Source organism: Mastigoproctus giganteus, chromosome 6 (assembly GCF_048544385.1).
Source record: "Mastigoproctus giganteus isolate SK-2022 chromosome 6, ASM4854438v1, whole genome shotgun sequence".
Lineage (NCBI taxonomy): Eukaryota > Metazoa > Arthropoda > Arachnida > Uropygi > Thelyphonidae > Mastigoproctus > Mastigoproctus giganteus.
The window spans coordinates 232,703,422-232,718,322 of record NC_143580.1 but is presented as its reverse complement, the minus strand read 5'-3'; the positions used below and the strand labels follow the sequence as shown (position 1 = coordinate 232,718,322).

The following is a 14,901-nucleotide window of genomic DNA, read 5'->3' as shown; positions in this document are numbered from 1 at the left end:
ATCTATGTCACTACTAATGTTATGCTAATGCATTCAACCAATACAAGTTTGGTGTCAAAAAGTTGCAAAATATCACACTGAACGCTTTTCTGTTTAATATTTGTATCACATGACAGTTTCTTGATCTCAATTAGTGGAATTCGTTGATTTATAGAACTTTAACTTATTTTATGGATAAAAATAAATAACGGAATATGAATCGTAAACACAATAAAAGCAATGCATCTTCCATCAGTTATGGATTGATCTATCACATTGTGAAGAAATTCCATTGGACTTCTGTCTGGACCACAACAGGAAGTAGCCAGCAATTCGGTCACTAGCTGAAAATGACATCTAGACCTTTTCAACTCTGGTACTACTTTTCCTCATTTATACAAATAAATATTGGCATGATAAACAAATAATTAAATGTTCAGAATTTTTTTTCCAGTTATCGCTGTCTCTTTAGCCCAGGAGGGAACAGATAAGGACAGAAGGAGTTTTCCCTTGGTACTCTATCTGGGCGGAAAATATTGCATCCCATGTACTTTTTTCCCCACACAAAAAAAAAAAAAAAAATCGTAGCCTACATCCTATAGGTTAAAATTTTTATCGTTTGCTATTTCTGTGTATTAAAAAAAAAAAACCAAAAAAAAAAAAAATCCCTTTTACTTTAGGGCTACCCGATAATGACCTCATATACTCGTGTATGTCTACGAACTACGTTCTGTGGTTGATTTTCCCTTTTTTCTGGATGATAAACCCGAGTTTCCGGGGTGGGGGGGAGGAGAAAGAACATTTGTATTTCCATCTATGACCAACTAACTCAGCCACTGAGTTAAAAAAGTTCTGTCAATGACGGATGCGAACAGTAGTTTTGGTGTATTAAAAAAATCGTGTATTTTCTTGGCAAAAATTATTCACCTATCTGTCAGCCATATTTTTATAATATTATAATTTGCAGTTTCATTTATCAAGTTATCCATTTTCATGTGGGTGCTAAGATGAGGCTATGCCTTCACGATAACAATTTTCTAATGTGCTTTAATATTTTAGTGTGATGTTTTCAAAAAATTTAATTTTAAACCACTTATTTTGCATTTTTTTCTTGGGCGTGACATTGTAAAAGAGGATAGTCATCTCGTTTAAAATATTGACTGCTTAGGTCGTCTCCTTTTGAACTATGACATTGGCGATGTGCTTTTGTTTATATTCCTCTGTCTCGAGGTCTCCTGAACTCTGCGAGATTGTCAGTGAAAAGGGAGAAAGGTAATAAGTGACTACTGCTATGAGGTGAGAAAAATATGGTTTTCACGTAATGTGTTCTGTCCTCGTATACGTTTGTCATAGAACAATTGCTCACAGTTAAACAGATTTTTTAAAAGTTTTTAACCAGTTTTGTATTTTATTTGGGGAGTTTTGCAAAAACGAAGGACATCCCAATTGAATGGGAATTGAAAATGAATAATCTTCTTTTAAGTTTTGATTGACTTCACGCTTTCAAGAAGCTTATTTGTCAGCTAGTTCGACATTTACTGAAAGGAGTTTTCAGTCATCCCTAATTACTTGTTTACTAGCGAACTTGGCACCTCTTCTAGTAAGTATTTGTGATCCTTGTGCTGAAGAGCCTTGCGATGTTGACATGGACAACGCTGGCCTTCTAAGTTATAAAAATAGACAGTTCTGTTGTGATTAAATACATAGGAAACAACTAAACTATATAATTTAAAATATGGACTTATTATAACTTACCTAACGTTCCCACATTCGGTAAATAATTGTTCATGTCAAAATAGATCAGCATTGTTTTGGTTGTAAATTGTAATAAAGGGAAATATTTTTATTAGTATTCTTGATTTTTGAAACCTAAGTAACACGATAATCATTATGTTCATCTTGGAGAGTTTACTTAGGCTCATGATATTCGTAATTACTTATTATGCTTACTTAAGCTAATGCCTTAGTGACAGAAACTTAAGCTATTTGAGCTCATTTCAAAGTTTTATTTTAATTTAGATTTTGCTGCTAATACTTATGAAACAAATGTAAGCAATTTCACTAAAAGGCTATTAATACATCTGTATCACCAATCAGTTGTTCAGAGATTCACATCAAATCTTACTTCTGGAAGATATATTTCTTTATTATATTTTCTTTATATTATAAATAATTTGATTAATAGTATATAAAGCAGTAGAATATAATGTGGAAGGATGACTGGTATTTCAGCAGAGATCAAAATATTAGATATGAGAGTTTCAGTTTTGCATTTATTATTGAAAAATATTTGCATTGTGGTCACCTTAAAGAGAAGGGAAAAAATAGCTTAACTTCAGTGTTCATACTCTTGGAATATTCTTATTTCTAAACTGTCATTCTAACCATAATCCTATCATTAACTTAACCAATAGAATCATAGTACTGCCAATCCTTGAATTCACCATACCCATCTGGAATCCTTATATCAAGAGTTTACTCAACAAAATAGAAACAGTACAAAAAAATTTTGTCCACTGTTTTATTCATTCCATAATCCACTGTTTTATCACTCAGTATATTATGAATCACTGTTCAATTACTTTCATGTGACACCTCTAAGCACCAGAAGTATTATTGCTGACTCTTCTTGCCTAAGCGTCGCCTCCGTAGCCAGGTGGGCAGGAGCAGCAGTGCGTAGCACACGCTTCTTGATTAGACTGGGGTTTGAGCCCGTGATCACCAAATACGGAGGATGCAAAGGTCAGGGAATGACCACCGCATATCCCCAGAGCAATATGGCCTTAGTTGCTAATGCTCATAAAAACCAAACAAACAAACAAAACAAACTTGCCTAAGTAATCACTGGAACCTCCGAAGTAACTTCAGCATTTCTTCTAGACAAGTCAGGAAACTTGCGTGATTCACCCTGACTCCGCCACCACAGACTTTATGAAGTTCAGTCTACTAAACAGAATTACCAAATCTGCAAATGATTGATTTTTTTTTTGACACTTCTCAGTCTTTGATGAACTCCGTCTACAAGTATGCCTCATCTCTTGAACTGCAAAGTGATTAGTTCCCATTAACCTTTATTTTTAATTATTTATTTAACCTTTTGTGTTTTTCTTTTCATTTCTTTTCTTTTATTATTTCTCTTACTGGTAATTAAACTTCTGTACATTTCTTTTGTACATATTAGCATTATGCAAATGCTATGATTTATTGTTTTTATTGTTTTGCATGTATTTTAATGGTATTTATTTTACTCTTGGATTTCTCTCTTGTAATAGTTTTTTACTCTGTTTATTGTTCTGCTCTCATCAGTAAAATGTATATCTTATCAGTAAAATAAAATATTAAAAGAAAATCATTGAGGCTTGTAACCATCATGTGCCAATGACGGCTCTACTCAGTGACATTTGTTTATATCAGGATTAGAGTGAATGGAGTTGAGTTTAGGTAAGCTAGCCAGTGTTGCACCAATATGATATAAGGTACTATCCAAAAGTTACTTGGGACTTAATACATTAAATCTAGCAATTCTGCCATTGAGAACATGTCCAAAATTCATGTATTAAGTAGCTGCAGTTTTAGCTGAATCTCCAAGACGTTAAATTTGTTCCTTTCCCTTTTTTCTAAGATTATATTTTGTCTTTGGATATAAGGAACAGCAGGTAGCAATATTAGGAAAGTGAAATAGTGTGAGTGGCCTCCGAACCTCAAAAACCACTCCCCCCCCCCCTCTCTTTTCTTCCAAAAATCACTTTTGACAAGTTATGGGTATCATAAACTGTTTTACCAAATTTAAAACAGAACATTTTGTTTTATTCTGTTTTTTTGGTGTATCGTACTGGGTGAGTTTGTTTTCACTGAACATGTAAGTTTACTATTCAAGCTAAAGCACATTCATTAAGGGCTTCCTGTACATCCAAGACCATTTGTAGATTCCAATTGAAGTATACCATAACTCTAGCTAGTGTTTCTTCAGGAATACCTTCCAGCTGTGATTTCACCTTTTAGTTCTTCATATTAATTATTGCAGCAGGTATTATCCTTAAAGAATCCTGACAGGAAGCAATCATAGATTATTCAGATCTGGTGAGTATGGTAGCCAAGACTATCCCATATCTAATCACTTCCGGTACACGTAATATTTTCAGGCATCCTCATGGACTTTTTTCTGTTAATGATACACATTTTGTTGTCAATCACAGAACTGGTCTATTCAAACACCTTTTCGTCTTCTTCACAAATCTAGAAATTATTAATCTTTTTGGATTTTTTCTGCAACTAATTCCTGATTTAAACTCTTGTTACACACTTAAACAGCCAGTCTGATAAAATCTTTTTACACAAATAAATATGCTGCTCAGTAAAAAACTGCAGCCGTTATCAACCCACTGCAGGATGGAAGCCTCCTCAACATTCATGTTGAGAAATGGACCATAATTTGCCATGCTGGTCCAGTGCTGGTTGGAAGATCGACCGTATTTAGCAGTCAGGGGCTTGAATCCCTGTCTACTTAAAGAGCGTGTGCTACTGCACTCCCGCTCCTGACCACTCGGCTACTGAGACCGTTCCAGTAGTGTGTTCCATTTTGCTCTCAGAATTTTTCTGCTGGAATATATTAGTCACTTGTAGAAAAACTCTCATGACTTTCATGCTTAATGATATTCACAAATACTAGCCCAGTACCTTAAAAAAATAAGCATTTAAAACTGTTGCATTTTTTTTCCCTCCCCTTGATGTGACCCTGTACGGAATAATGCAACATAGAATGGCATATAACAAGGAAAGCTACTGTAAAAGAATACAATTTCACAGTAGTTGGAAAAATTTGCTGTATGGATATACATTACTTTTGGTTTAGCATTGTTGTTGGCTGGCATTTTGCAAGCTTTGTACAAAAATTGTGTTCCACAAATTGTGTTCCCCCCCCCCTCCAAAATCAGCTTTTTTTTTTTTTTTTATATATATATATATATCTGAATGGAGTTGATTTTTCCAATAATCAACCTCCACTGGCTGAAGGCAAACTATCCTGCAACTGTCTTTCCTCAACTTGGAATTTATGCCCCCTCGGGTGTATATCTCATCAAGAGTAAGAATGCCATCTACTGTTCAAGGTTTAGACCCAAATGGATATCAGATGAACTAATGAGACTCGTGGCAGAGAAGAGAAATGCATGGAATACATATAAATTGACAAGCAAGTCTATAGTTTAAAATAATTTAAGCCAGTCCATAATCAAGTCACAAAGGAGGTTAGGCAAGCGAAGGCAGATTAAGAGAAATCTTTGACAAAGGATTTCTCTTAATCTTAATGAAGAAAAACAGCAAAGACTTCTTTATTTATATAAACTCTAGAAGGAAGGGGATGAATCTGATTGTCCACTTGATACTGATGGTTCGACTGATGATCCTTCTCACTGACAAATTGAATGAGTATTTTGCATCTACATTCACATATGAGGAATTCTATAGGGAAGTGGAGAACAGAAGCTTATTACACTCTAACAGGGAAGTGAAATATTTTTTAATAACCGAGAGCAAAGTGAACGAGAAATTGTTGAAGCTAAACATAAGAAAGGCACCTAGGGTGGATGGGATCTTTCCAGTTATATTAAAGGAGGTGGAAAGGAAGTAAACCCTTATCCCAGTGGTTTTCCTTTTTTTAATAACAGCACCCCCCTCAGTAATTTATTTTATTTTGTGGCACCCCTACTCATTAGATCCTGTTAGATCCGATTTTCTCTCTCTCTCTCTCTCTCTCTCTCTCTCTCTCTCTCTCTCTCTCTCTCTCTCTCTCTCTCTCTCTGTGTGTGTGTGTGTGTGTAAAATATATTAAAAATAAGAAAAAATATATATTGAAATAAATAAGAAAAAAATAGTAGAAAAGCTAACATCAGTGGCAGCAGAAAAGCACAATCCACTACACGTTGCTTATAATAAGCTAAAATAGGATATTTGCCAGCTGCATGGCAAACCAGTAGAGTGAAAAAGTTAATATTATAGTAGAGTTAATATTATATATATAATATTAAAAATATATATAATGATAGTTATTACAATAATGTAATTATAAAAATTACATTTCGTAATACAAATTTTATATATATATACACACAGTATATAATAATTTTATTCTTTATATAGAGGTACTAAGTAAAGATCAATTATAAATAACAACAAAATTAAAAAGATACTGTACACCTTTTTTATAATAAAATAAACATAAATTTTAAAAAATAAATAAGTTTAAGTAATTTAAACCCAAATTACGTGGCACCCATGGAATATTGTTGCAGCACCCCGGTTGAAAACTACTGCCTTAGCCATAATTATGAGAGTATACTTGGACTCGGGTAAGATCTCCACTGACTGGAGATGTCGAAATGTGTCTCCAGTTCACAAGGGGAGTGATCAAAGGGTGACATGAGTAATTATAGACCTGCTAGTTTAACTTCTGTTTCGGGGAAAATAATGGAGTCACTGGTTAAAGAAGCATTGCAGGATCATCTAGACGAAACTAGAGTAATAATTCAGACAGCACGAGTTTGTTAAGGGGAAGTCTTGTCTGACCAGTTTGATTGGATACTATGATGTAGTCACAAAGGAACTGGATGTAAAAAATAATTTTGATATCATATACTTGTATTTCAGGAAAGGTTTTGATACTGTTGCACATGGAAGACTACTGTACAAATTGGAGCAGTGTGGCATTAAGGGCAAGTTTCTGCAATGGATAAAGGGATGGTAATCAATGGGCACTGCTCTTTGTAGACTAATAACATTAGTCCATGAAGAGCCCATTGTTGTATTGTATATTTATCAATGATATTGATGAGGGTATATCAGGTTTAATGTCGAAGTTTGCTGATGATACAAAGGTTGGCTGGCTTGTTAATGACAGTATGCTATTGCAACTGGATCCAGAAAAGTTTGGCAAATGTGCTGAGAAGAGGCAACTGAAGTTTAATATTGAAAAATGTAAAGTACTGCATATGGGTAGCAGTAACCCTAGAGTAACATACCATGTGGTATTACACTTAGGGTAGTGGAGAATGAAAAAGATAATTGTGCAGTCAACCTTTGTATTGTCTGTAAACTTAGACATTAACCCTGATATATCTTCATCAATATCATTGATAAATACCGAAAACAACAATGGGCCCAACACTGAACCCTGAGGGACTCCACTAATAACATTAGTCCATGAAGAGCAGTGTCCATTGATAACCACTCTGTCTTCTCCCACTCAACCATCATGTTATCCATTGTATCAACTTGCCCTTAATGCCATGCTGCTCCAGTTTTACAGTAGTCTTCCATGTGCTATGGTATCAAAAGCTTTCCTAAAATCCAAGTATATGATATCAAAATTATTCTTTGCATTCAATTCCTTTGTTACCACATCATAGTATCCAATCAAATTTGTCAAACAAGACTTTCCCTTAACAAACCCATGCTGTGTCTGAACTATAACTGCAGTCTTGTCTAGATAATCCTGCATCGCTTCCTTAATCAGTGACTCCCATTATTTTCCCTGGAACAGAAATCAAACTAACAGGTCTGTAATTACTTGTCACCCTTTGATCCCCCTCTTTTAACTGGGGACACATTTGTACATTTCCAGTCCATGGGGACCTCCCCAAAATGCAAAGAAGCTTTCATAATTACTATATAAGCTAAGGGTTTGCTTACTTCCTTTGCTGCCTCCTTTAATATAACTGGATAGATCCCATCTACCCTAGGTGCCTTCCTTATGTTTAACTTTAATTTCTCTTCCACTTTGCTCTCAGTTATTACAAAATCTGTAGTTCCCTGTTAGATGTTTATAAACTTCTGGCATTCCCCTCCTTGAATAACATGTGTGAATGTAGATGCAGAATACTCATTCAGTTTATCAGCTACCTGAGCATGATCATCAATAGTCAAACCATCTATATCAAGTAAAACTTTAATTATATATTACTACTTTACGTATATATCACTCCTTTTGAAAGTACTTGGCATTAGACTATATTACAACTGCAAGGTCCTTTTCAAATTCAACAGTTGCATGTACTACTCCATAATCGTTACCCAGATGAAGCATCTTGCATTTTTTAGTATTTAAGCTTAATTGCCGTTAAGTTAGAACAGAATTATTAATATCAGTAATGAAATTTAAAGACCCAATCCTAAAATCCAAGTATATGATATCAAAATTATTCTTTGCATCCAATTGATCCCACTCATAACACTGGTCCATTTGGACATTACTCATTTATAACTCTGTTTTCCTCTAGTTAACCCTCCATTCTAACATCCTCTCCCAGTTATCATTATCCAAAAGAATTTCATGTGGAACAACTCAAAAGCCTTTTTAAAATCTAAGTAGATTATATCAAAGTTATTCCCAGTTCTTGCATCCAGTTCCTTAATAATTACCTCATATGATATTACCAGACTTTTCAGACAAGAACTCCCACTCTCATAATATCATTACCATCAAGGTGACCCTGTGTTGCATTCTGAATCATAGTTTCCATAATCAGACCTACAGGTCTGTAGTTGTCTGGATAATTCTTGGAATCCCTTTCTCCCATTTGTGCATGAGAGAGAGAGAGAGAGAGAAAGAGAGGGAGGGGGGGATGGATACATTTCCTATGTTTTGAAAGTTCATCCAAATCTAAAGGTGTCTCTATAGTAACCACCTTATCTGTCTCTTTTAGTATAACCAAACAGATACTATCAGCTCCATGCACTTTCTTTACTTTTCAGTGACTCCCATTAGACCTGATAATTTCCCATCTGGAGATTTTTTTCACTTCTCAGAAATTTATTTATTTAATGCTGGATAATTAAATGTTTTGTGTCTGTGTTCACACATGAAAAAGTTTTAGAGATGAGGTTAGGAGAAGTCTGTCTAATACTGATTGGTGGTTAAATAATTTTATAATAACAAACGTAAGTCAAAGACAGCATGTGCTGCAGCTAAAAGTGAACAGAGCACCTGGGGCTGACAGAATAATTCCAGTTTTATTAAAATAAGCTGCAAAATGGGTAATTATAGACCTGTTAGTTTAATCTCTGTGCTAGGGAAAATAATGAAATGAGTAATTAAAAAAAAGGATTGCAAGGTCATCTTGATAGAAGTGGAGCCATATGCAGTCACAACATGAATTTGTTAAAAGGAGATCATGCCTCACATTCTGCTTAGCTACTGTGAAGTTGTCACAAAGGAATTGGATACAAAGAATAATTTTGATATCATGTACAGTAAATGCCTATTGTAGTGCTTTTGAAGGGACTACCTTGAAAGAGCATTATAGATAAGAATACAAGTAGGGACCCCTTTTTCAGCGGCTGTTTTGTCAATATTTTGGTAGATGCGTTGATTTTTCTATATCAGCTTTTTTTTTTTTTTTTTTTTTTTTTTTGTGCAGCCTTTATGAAGCAATGGTTAATATGTAACTTGAATACCTGCCCATTTGGTGACCTGTGCTTGCTTTTTTTGGCACCTTCAATCATTTTTTTTTTTTTTTTTTTTTTTTGCATGCTATTAAAAATGAAAGACTTTATTAAATTAAACTAAACATGCCTTGAGTATTATAAATGTGGTAATGGTGTAAAATTCTACCTTCATTGATGAAATTTATTTGTCATGTCAAATACACATGTAAAAGTCACTGAATACTCTACCAGCTGAGTTGTAAAGAAAACAAACTGCACCATAAATGATTCCTATAATTTAATCTTCATCATCCTTTACCAAAACTGAAAATTAAGAGGAAGGAGGATTTATATCTGTTTTATTCTTTCTTGGAACTTTTTGGAGCAGAAAAGGATATTCTTACCAAGAAAGACTGATTCTGTAACAAATTGCAGTCTCTTGAAAGTAGACATCTCTGTGGTGACACTAATTGAAGTGTATAGCACATTAAAAGAGATAAACTAAATGCTGATGGCATCTTGTCATTTTCTCGGATGAGACACACAAGGGGCATACATTTAAATTGGAAAAGGATAGTTCCTTAGTACATGTGCAGATTTGCTTTTGGTCAAAGAGTGATTGTTGGAATAAACTTCCATCTAATGTTGTGGAGAGGTGGTTAGTTTAAATAAATTTAGAAGGTTTGGACAACTTATTGGAAGGAATAGGGAAATTAAGTTTTTTGTTTGCTGTTGCTATATAAGCTTTGCTTCATTGTATCATGTTGCCACAACTAACATCAATTACAAGCCAAACTAATGGTAATCTTCCCTGAAAAGTATATTTTGTGCTAATATAAATTCAAAGCACTTGTTTAACTCATCAGCCACATGCTGAGGTCATGTGGACTGATCTTGCTGCTCACATGTAGTGGGCCAATAGTGTTCATTCCTTGCTTTTTTAGCATTCACGCATGCAAAGAACACTTTCCTGTCTTTCTTGGACCTCTTTGCCAAATACTTTTTTTTGTAATCTGCCTTAGCCTATCTCAATCCTTGACTAACCTTGAGGTTGTCACAGACATTCTCTCAGATATGCCAGACAAGCTGTACTTGCTATCTGGGAGTCTAAAACGCTGATGGAACTGATATTCGGGTGACACTCAAGTCAAGTGGACCCAATTTCGGCGAAGTCCGGACGGTCTGTGATAGCCAAATCCTCTGCTTGCACCTTCACGATGGTGGGACTGTTAGTCATCCTGGGTATAACCTCCATGCGCAAGTACATGGTGGGTGACCACCGAGGTGTGAACCAACGTAAGCAGGGGTCGAGGTGTGGCGCCCACACGACATGGAGGAACGCCGCCCCTCTATGTTACCAGGCAGTACTAGGTGGTAGATGACTCATCAACCGGTGAAATACCACCACTTTGCTTATTGGAGGCTTGAAATGGTGGAACCCATGTTTAGTCTCTAGAGCTAAGTTCCGGTCAACCTTCCCTATCTCTTCCATCATTGACTTTTGAGGTTGTGATGAACGTCATGGCGAGATCCAATATTCCTTACATTTCGAGGGTACAGCTCTAAAACGGTGTTCGCAGGCCTGCCGCTAGTTAGTACACCGGACTGAACCTATTGGTAACTCTCTAGGAGGCTTCCGGATCAGCTAGTGTATAATCTTGCTGCCTCTACTCTGCCAGATAGTGACTGGAGGGAGTCAGAGTAGTGTGTATGCGGGGAGCATTGTCGAGGCCACGTTATGTCAAGGATCTGGGTATATTCTTACCACATGTACGCCATATCCAAAAATTTCATTACTTCATACAGCATGTCCCACCTACTTTTTCTTACTATTGAATACACCATGAATTGTCAAACTAATAGAGCAAGCTTATCTGCGAAAAGATCTAAACCTCCCAAGGACTTCCTAATTCATTTCACAAATATACGTGGTCTCAATTCTAATCTCAACGATGTCCATTTCCACTTGCAGTCTGCCAAACCCCATGTACTTTTTCTGACAGAATCTCAGATATCGGATGATTCATCTACTGCTCATCTCAGATGCCCAAATTATTCGCTGTATGATTCCTTTCACCTCAAAGGTGGTACTTGTGCATATGTCCGTTCTGATATTCCCTGTCAGAGACTTGGCAATTTGAAATCTCCTCTCTTTGATCTTCTCTGGCTTAAAATCTCTCTACCTCATTGTGTCAAATTCATCTGTTGTCTCTACCGTTCTCCCAACTCCACTAATCACTTGGAGCTCTTTGACTTCCTCTCTTTGCAACTTGACTTTCTCCAGTCCAACTTTCCTAACAGTGAAGTAATTTTCCTTGGTGATTTTAATGTTCACAACTCCAGCTGGCTTCCGTTTTCTAGTCACACCGACCCAGCAGGTTGAGATGCTAAGGCTTTTGCAATTACTAATGACCTTGCACAGATTGTTCATTTACCTACAAGAATACCGGACAATCCTAATCATACAGCCAATACGCTTGATCTTTTTCTCACAAACAACCCTTCTAAGTACACAGTCGAAGTGAGAGGTCCTTTAGGCACTTCAGATCACAACTTGGTGATTGTCTCTTCTCCAATGGAACCTTTATCTCATGGCTATTCCCAACCACGTGTTGTTTGGCATTACAAGAATGCAAAATGGGATGACCTGCAAGACTTCTTTTCTTCTTTTCCTTGGTCGGATTACTGTTTCAAAACTTCTGATGTCAACGTTTGCTCATATCGTGTCAGTGAAATTATTCTTGCAGGAATGGAATCCTTTATCCCACACTCCACTTTAAAATCTCGTCCTTTATCTAAACCTTGGTTTTCCAATAAATGTGCTAAGGCTGTCCAAGAGAAGAATGTTGCATATCGTAATTGGCTTGTTTCTAATTCTTCAGTTTCATTTTCTGCCTACACCAAAGTTCGCAACAGTTGCAAAGCAGTTATTAACCAGTCCAAACTAGAGTTTGAACAGGCTAAGAGTAGAAAACTTGCTTCTTGCCCTAATGGTAGCCGAGCATTCTGGTCTCTTGCCAAAGCTATTGGCCGCAACTTTTGCCCATCTTTGCTCCCACCTCTGTCCAAACCAGATGGTTCTGTTGCCACTTCAGCCAAGGATAAAGCTGACCTGCTAGCATCCCATTTTTCTTCCAGCTCATGTATTAATGATCTTGGTAAAACACCTCCCACCATTCCCAACATGCTCCATTCAATGCCTCCTGTGGTCTTCCATCAAAAGGATATCAGAAGGATTTTGATGAATCTTGATGCTAAAAAGCTCCAGGTCCTGATGGTAATTCTCCACTTGTTCTGAAAACCTGTGCTCCTGAACTTACTTCTATTCTTTGCCGCCTTTTTTCACTTTCTTATTCCAAAGGTGTTTTTCCTTCTGCTTGGAAATTTGCTCATATCCAGCCAGTTCCTAAAAAGGGTGACAAATCCCTCCCATCCAATTATCGTCCCATTGCAATTACTTCTACTCTTTCTAAAGTAATGGAGAAATCAATTAACCGCCAACTCTTAAACTACCTAGAAACCTTCCGTCTGATCAACGATCACCAGTATGGATTCCGTCAGTGTCGATCCACTGGAGATATTCTGGCTTATGTTACCCATTTATGGACTAATTCAATGGAAAGGTTCGGTGAAACACAAGTAGTTGCTCTTGACATCTCAAAGGCTTTTGATCGTGTTTGGCATAAAGGTCTTCTAAACAAGCTTCCATCTTATGGTTTGCCAACTGTTTTTAGTAATTGGTTATCCAGTTTTCTCTCTGATCGCTCACTGAGGGTGATGGTAGATGGCTCTCTGTCTTCTAACTTCTCCACTAATGCCAGTGTCCCCCAAGGTTCAGTTCTTTCCCCCACTCTTTTCCTCTTGTATATCAATGACCTTCTTCCATTGACTGGAAATCCTATCCATAGTTTTGCTGATGATAGCACATTGCATTCAACTTTCCATTTTGAGAAACCTTGTCCTGCTCAATCAGCTTCAACTTCTCGAAAATCTGCTACCAATTCCTTAAATGCCGATCTTCAGGTAATTCTCCAGTGGGGCAAAGACAACTTAGTTGATTTCAACCCTTCTAAAACTCAGTCTTGTCTTATATCTTGCAAAAAGGATTCTTCTACTCCTATGCTTATCTTTAGTGACACTCCGATTTCTAGGCAAAATGATATATCTCTTTTGGGGATTACCCTGACTTCTAATCTCTCTTGGCACAAGCACATTACAAATATTGCTTCCTCTGCATCTAAAAAAGTTGGTTTTCTCTTTCGCTCTCGGCGTTACTTTTCTTCCAATCAGCTTCTCACTCTGTATAAATCGCAAATTCGCCCTGCCATGGAATATTGTTCCCATATCTGGGGTGGTGCCTCCAAAACCTCTCTCCGGCTTCTTGATTCCATTCAGAAGAGGGCAGTTAGGTTAATTAATGATTCATCTCTAACAGAGTCTCTCCACTGGCTTTCTCATAGACGCACTGTTTCTGCTGCATGCCTCTTCTACAGATACTTCCATGGGCACTGTTCTTCTGAATTGGCTTCTATAATTCCTGCTCTCTCTTTCAAAACAGTCCGAACACGTGCCGCCACCAGCCAACATCCATTTACTGTCCAACTTCAAACCCACAGAACCAACTTTTCATCTTCCTCATTTATTCATTCAACTGCCGTTTTCTGGAACAACCTTCCTTCATACGTATTTCCTGAAAATTACAGTCTACAGAAGTTCAAGTCCAGTGTCAACAAATATCTTCTTTCGTCTTCTTAACCTCAAACCCAAGCACGGTACTAAGTACTATAGGTTCTAATACCTCTCGTGTTTGGGGTTCTCATAAAAAAAAAAAAAAAAAACCTGATTACAGTCTCCTTTGTATATTCATATTCAACAGGTTTTCGTAAATGTCCTAAGCAGTCTTATTTTCTGGTACAAATTTCATCAGTTCTTTGGTTGTGTATATTGGTTTCCATCTTATGGTATATTTTTAAAGGTATTTTGTGAAATGGTTGTGGCATCTAGAATCATTTTTTGAAACATTTGCATGTGTATCTTCCCCAGGAATTTAAGCTATTTTTCTTAGGTGCTTTTTAATATCATGACTGTACTTTACTTATTGCTAATTTTTTGCAGTGATGCAATATGGCAGCTAGGGTTAGTTGTGCCTAGTATGGCTCTTGATGAATAGAGAAAAAAAGTATCCTAGTTTTCACCATGACCCACCAGAATTTCATATCTTTTCTTTCATCCTATCAGTGTGCTCTTATTGGTATATTATTAATAACTGTTCCTTGTTGCAATCACGTTATTGAACTGATACCTAATTAGAAAATTAGCATTAATATTTATGTATTCAAAGTTATTCAGATACCACTTGACAGCAGTGACAGTTAATATTTAGTAGTTGCAGAAATGCAGAGAAATGGATTTTTTCTGCATCAGCAAAAAAAAAAAAAAAAAAAAAATATATATATATATATATATATATAATTTATCAATTGATAAAAGGTAATTTTGAAT

At 36.3% G+C, this 14,901-nt stretch overlaps 1 protein-coding gene across 3 annotated transcripts in view; it reads left to right on the top strand.

The window, feature by feature from the left end:
* The first annotated feature begins 1,197 nt into the window (after positions 1 to 1,197).
* Akt (AKT serine/threonine protein kinase) overlaps positions 1,198 to 14,901 on the top strand; it is a 151,094-nt gene continuing 137,390 nt past the window's right edge. For 2 of the 3 annotated variants that reach the window (XM_090375762.1, XM_090375760.1), the window contains exon 1: positions 1,198 to 1,275. The gene's annotated coding sequence lies outside the window, so the exon portion shown is untranslated. Of the gene's footprint in view, positions 1,276 to 1,478; positions 1,580 to 14,901 lie in introns of those variants that run through there. The other variant, XM_090375761.1, reaches the window with a different exon arrangement.